The sequence below is a fragment of the Chrysochloris asiatica genome, unplaced genomic scaffold, assembly GCF_000296735.1.
Source record: "Chrysochloris asiatica unplaced genomic scaffold, ChrAsi1.0 scaffold00044, whole genome shotgun sequence".
Taxonomy (NCBI): domain Eukaryota; kingdom Metazoa; phylum Chordata; class Mammalia; order Afrosoricida; family Chrysochloridae; genus Chrysochloris; species Chrysochloris asiatica.
Window position 1 is genome coordinate 5627647 of NW_006408562.1, and position 6633 is coordinate 5634279.

The following is a 6633-nucleotide window of genomic DNA, read 5'->3' on the forward strand; positions in this document are numbered from 1 at the left end:
ACTCATGATATTTTTAATAGCTTCATATGCACATGAAAGTTGGACAATGAATATGAAGGACTGTAGAAGAATTAATGCATTTGAGTTGTGGTGTTGTAGAATATTAAAAGTATTAAATATTAAAAGGGCTGTCAGAAGACCAGCAGTGTGGCAAGACTCTTTGACCAAGAGTCAGTGACATAACCACAGAGGACTAGAGTGGAGAGTGAAGTGTCCAGCTGATAAGAAGAGAGGGCATATGCATAAGAACACCCATACTTGCAGATAATTCCTAATTGACCTGGCTTCAAAGACTAGATGATCAAAACTCAGCAAGAAGAAGAAAGAAGAGGAAAAAAAGAGTGATCTGATACAATTTGATGAACTTGACCTACACCTATGTATGCAGTAGCTCAAAAGAGGGAAAAAATCTTTACAGCGAGGATCATTCCCACCTCCTCCATACACAGAGTTGACAGGGATGGAAAACTTGGACACTGGCTACCCAAAATGACAGGGGCAGGGGGAGCTATAAAGGCAAAAAGTGACTGACTTACAAGGTTTCAAGAGGGAACCTAGATTCAGAGGGCGTGGAGGAAGGTAGAATCTCCACTGAGTAGTATCCAATCTGCCTAGGTGTGGCTGATGAAAGGAAATGCGGATGGGTCTCTTGTAATACAATAGTGAATAATTGTTATCAGGACTGACTGTGAGGGTTGGAAATGTAAAGATAGACCTTTTGTAGTGAGGAGGGGCATGATTAACTTTTCAGTCTAGGAGCAGAGGTCCCTGGGACCATCAAGGGAGAAGAACAGAAAGCGGAACCCTACCCAGAGAAGCGGTGATGCCAGAGATGGAGGCAGAGACGATGACATGGAGCGATGGAGCAGCTGGGGACTTTAGATCCAGAGAGGGAGAGGGGCTATGTGCTGACAACCAGGGGACCGGCTTGCATTGTATACCCTTTGGTTGTTTGATGATGCATGGAGGGGATTGTAACCATGGCAATGAAATGATATATGATAGGATGAATGTAAAACTAATGCTCGTCCATGTAAACTATCACATAATTCACAATAAACATTTTTTAAAAATTAAAATTAAAAAATAAACTCTTTCAAAAAAATGACTGCCAGAAGAACAAACAAAGCAGTGTTGGAGGAAGTACAGCCAAAACGGCTCCTTAGAAGCCAGGATGTCAACACTTTGTATCTCATGCTTTGGACATGTTATCAGGAGAAACCAGTCTCGGGTAAACCAGTCTGCTTGGTAAAGTGGAAGGTCAGTGAAAAAGAGGAAGACACCCAACAAGATGGGTTGGAGAGTGGTGGCAACAATGGCCTCAAGTATAACAATTGTGATGCTGGCACAGGACTGAGAAGTGCTTTGTTCTGTTGTGTACAAGGTCGATGAGAGTCAGAACCAACCTGATGGCATGGAACAACGGCACCAACTATTTAAAGACTCCATGTATTTGATTATATAAACATAAAACATTCTCATGCCATTGTTGTTATTGTTATGATGTGCCTTGGAGTCGGTTCCAACTCATAGTGACCCTGTACAGGGTTTCCAAGGCTGTAAATCTTTACGGGAGCAGAAAGCCTCATCTTTCTACCACAGAACAGCTGTAGTTTCGAACTGCAGACCGTGAGGTTGACAGCCCGATTCATAAACGCTACGCTACCAGAGCTCTCATGCCATTAGTTAAATAGAAACACAGTAGTCAAATATTTTAAATATATTTAAACTATTATGAACATTGGTATGTAATAGTCTTTCAAGTTAATAAAAAAGCTAAATATACATATACCAAAATGGCCCAAAGGAAATTAATTGCTAATGCCCAATTTTTGCATGGAGAACTGAATCAAGAATGAGGTAAACAGTTGAGATGGAGAACACAAGAAGGGACAAGATTTATAGAGACAGGGGGAATAAATTTTATTTTTTTTCTAAATGCAAGACATAAATATGAGATTCTTCAGATTATCTATGGATATTTTACTGGGATCCATGAGTCCCTTAAACAGTAAGAACCACCTTGAGGATGAAAGGAATTGTTAGAGCAGTTTTGGATTCAAGAGTGTTACAGCAGCTCTTGATCTGTTGTCAAAGAAACTGAGGCCACTCGGAGAGGTGAAGTAGAGCTTCAGATTTTGTTAAGCCAGCTGGCTCAGAGGAGCTAGCTTCTCCAGATTCTGAACCCCAAATACAGGGTAGTACAGACTTATATGGGGTCAAAACCAGGGTGGGATTAGGTTGCAGATCTGTTTGAAGACAGGAGGGAAAACAGAGGATTGGTTCCTCTCAGTAACCTGATTAACATTCTAGTTTGATTCCTGGGCAGAGATGATTGGTCCCACTCAGTAACCTGATTAACATTTTAGCTTGTCTCTTGGATGGAGAGTGCAGCGAATGTTTTTACCTTTTCCTGTTCAGAATCGGATAAAATGTGTAGGCTTAGAAAACAACAGAAGGGCAAAACCTGAACATTTACAAGACCAGAAAGAATTTGGAGACAAGTTCGGAGGCTCAGAAACTCTATACAGGGTCACTATGGGTCAGAACCAACTCAAGAGCACTTAACAACAACAACAAACATGTTATCAGGGAGGACCAGTCCCTTAAGAAGGACATCGTTTTTGTTAAATTAGTGTGTCAGTGAAAAACCCCTCAATGAGATGAATTGACCCCATCAATGGGCTAAACATAACAACAGTTGTGAAGATGACCAGGCAGTGTCTCCTTCTGGCTGATATGAAACAGACATGATTCAACAGTGCCTAACAATAACACCAACAAGGTTATCAATGACTTCTTAATTTCCAAGTGGCTTGGACATTTTAAATGCCTTCCTACACACTTCCTTCAGTACATAATGTTGTTAGCAAGTGTGCTTTCCTTATGGGTGTTAGGCTACCATGACACTGTTCTAACCACTTTCTGTTAAAATGTATTGATTTTTAAAATTTATTTTGTTGTTGTTATTAAGTGCCCCAGAGGTAGTTCCAACACATAGCGGCCTTGTATAGGGTTTCCGAGGAGCAGCTAGTGGGTTTGAGCCTCCGAACTTGTCTCCAAATTCTGCTAAGTTTGAACCAACTGACCTTGCAGTTCAAATGACTTTGCAATCCAGTGCATTAACCTACAGCACTACACCAAGACTCAGGTAACATGTTTAAATTACCTGAAATGAAGTCTCACCATCCTCGCTTCTTCTGAAGAGCATTCTGGCTGTACTGGTAAGACAGATTTGTTTGTTCTTCTGACAGTCCAGGATACTTTGAATATCGTTGCCAACAGCAGAATTCAAATGCATTGATTCTTCTTCTGTCTGATAGCCTTATTGCCCAGATTCCACATGCTGGTGAGGCAATAACCTTAGTGAAGAGAATTTCAAAGATTATGATGTAATGGTAAGCTGAAAAACAACAACAAAAAGATGAACACAATGTTATATGCAGAGTATAATTTCAAATAAATAATATAAGCAATAGCAAAATGGTCAGGAAAGAAGTATTATGGAAAGTTAATGGTGATTCCATCTGAAATGAAGAGGATTTTGCTCCTTCATGAATAATATTCTGATTATACATACCAGCAGTCACTAATTCAAGATCTAGCCAAAAGCAGAAGATAAAAAATAAGTAAGAAGCAAGGCTTTGCACCAGTTCCTTCCATTTCAACCCCCTGCTGAGAATTTGCATTTCTGCCTCAGATATACTGAACCAGAATCTACATTTTAATAAGATTTTAACAAGAATCACCTGAGGAACTTGTTAAAATGTAGATTCTGATTCAATGCACCAAGGCAGAAATGCAAATTTGCAGCAGGGGGTCAAACTAAATCAACCAGTACTAAGCCCTGGTAAGAAGATTGGTAGGAAGCTAGCCTGAAAAGGGTACAGACGTACTGTCTGATTTCACACATATGTCAGTCTGGAAAAGTTGAAATTATTGTTAAGTGCCATCTAGTTGGTTCTGACTCATAGTGACCTTATATACGGTTCTCAAGACTTGCTAAATCTTTGTGGGAGCAGAAAGCTGCCTTGTAAAGCCTACACAGGACCACTATGAGTCAGAACCTATTTCAAGGCGCTTAACTTAAGACAACAATAACTGAAAGTTGTCCAACACAAAGAATGGATCATTATGTAAACTATGTACTTTAGTTAATGATATTGTATCAATATTGGTATATCAATTGCAAGAAAAATGTACATTAAAGCAAAACTGTTATTATTAGGGGAAACTGTGTGATGGGGGTAGAAGTATATGCAAATGCCTAGCAGTTTCTGTGCAGTTTTTTGTAAACCTAAATCTGCTGTAAAAGTAAAGTGTATTAAAATTTCCAAAAGGTAAACATAAAATTTTTAAATGTATATTATCTACACTAAAATGTTAGATACCTTATTAAAATGGTGGTGTTTAAATGCCGTGGAGTCGGTTCTGATTCATAGTGACCCTGTACAGGGTTTCCAAGGCTGTAAATCTTTACGGGAGCAGAAAGCCTCATCTTTCTCCCACAGAACAGCTGGTACTTTCGCAGTGCTGACCTTGCGGTTCGCAGCCTGATTCATAACCACTACGCTACCAGAGCTCCTTTATTAAAAGTAGAGTACTTAAATAAAAATTAATAAGAGAATCAAATTTCTATTGGGGCAAGAAACCAAAAATAGTAATAATACAAGAGTCTTTGTGAGTAAAATTATATCATATTTGGCACAGGGAAAAACTGGGTACATATGAGAGAAGATTGGCAAAATCTTGATAACTCTTGCATCTGAGTGAGGGATCCATGAGAACTTGACTCATGACTCTCTCTACTTCCATGTTAAGCAGACGTCAAACGTCCTCTATTCAAAGACAACATTTTACATTTATATTAAGATACAAGAAGAAAACAAGATCTTGAAAAATCAAACTCTCAAAGGAACCCAAAGTAATTACTTAATTTTAAATAAACATTATTGAAAGTAATAAAACTATTTAAAATATATCAAGGGCAATAACATAAAAAACAAAACTCCTAAGGTGATTGTTGTTGTTGTTGTTATGTGCTGTGGAGTCAGTTCCGACTCATAGCGACCCTGTACAGGGTTTCTGAGGCTGTAAATCTTTACGAGAGCAGAAAGCCTCATCTTTCTCTCCGGGAACAGCTGGTAGTTTCGAACTGTTGACCTTGAGTTTCACAGCCCGATTCGTAACCACTATGCAGGTGACTAGGAAGAAATAAATGATAAATGTCTAAGCATAAAAAATAAAATATTGAAAAGTTTGGAAATGAATAACAGTGGTGGTTGCACAATATAATAAAAGTAATTTCATTGAACCACAAGGTCGGCAGTTCAAGCTCACTAGCTACTCCTCAGAAATCCTCTACAGGGTCGCTATGAATTAGAACCAACTCGAAGGCACTTAACAACAACAATGACATCAATTGGGCATGTAAAAATGGTCATAATGGCAATATGGTGTTGATATGTTCACCACAATAAAAATATTAACAGCATATCCAAACACTAAAATAGATAAAGAACCTAAGAATAAGTTCTTTATGAAATAGAAAAACCTCTGGTGAAGGTATAAAAATCACCAAAAGGATGCATTTTAAACAATCCAGATAGTTTTAGACTAATTATATGCTGCATTTGCATTTTATTTACTTGGATATTAACTACACAGGGGGGGAAAAAAACAATAATCGAATGGAATTGAAACAATTACTTATTCTTACAGCAGAACACTGTCATCAAGCAGCCATTATCTCCTTTCCTTTCATATCTCTCCATAAACATGCAAAACATATTAATCAGTCTGCTCATAGATTTCATAAAAAAGTGATTCATTAGCTGTTCTATTAATAGTTGCTACGCTTCTTTGAATAAGAAGTTGGTTGTTCAGAATGATGAATATTTAAATACGTTGTTTTCTCCCAGTTCAAACCAAGCTTGGAATAATTAATAAGGCAAAAGTATTTAGAAAAGCTCATGGAGATTTTTTTTTTTTTTTTAATCAAGAATGTCCAATACTGTTTTTTTTAGTTCTTATTTAAGCCATAGCATTATAGCATTCTAAATCATTTTAAGTATGTTATTTCCTTTTAAATTACTCTCTTCTCACCAATCTCCTTCCCACTTCTGTTTAAAACTGTGTTGTTGCTGGCAGTAGTTGTGTTAAGTGCTCGTGAGTCAGTTCCGACCCATAGCAACCCTGTATACGATTTCCAAGGAGCAGCTGGTGAGTTTGAACCACTGACCTTGCACTTCAAACCGACTTTGCAATCCAGTGCATTAACCCACAACCTAATATTTTTCAATTTTCATTAACATTTACTACCTATGTAACAAAATGGGAGACGCAGCTGCAAACACTTATTAATAATCAGAACATGGAATGTGCAAAGTATGAATTGAGAAAAGTTGGAAGTTGTCAAAAATGAAATGATAGTGGCCATTTTGAATCCTACAATCATATGGTTTACTATGTCAGTAACCACAAATTAAAGAGGAATGTCATCACATTTCATTACCAAAATGAACATTTCAAGATTGATCTTGTAGCATAGTACTGTCTGTGATCAGATAATATCCATACACCTACAAGCAAGAACTGGCGTGGCAGTGTGGGCTAATGCGTCAGACTGCGGAG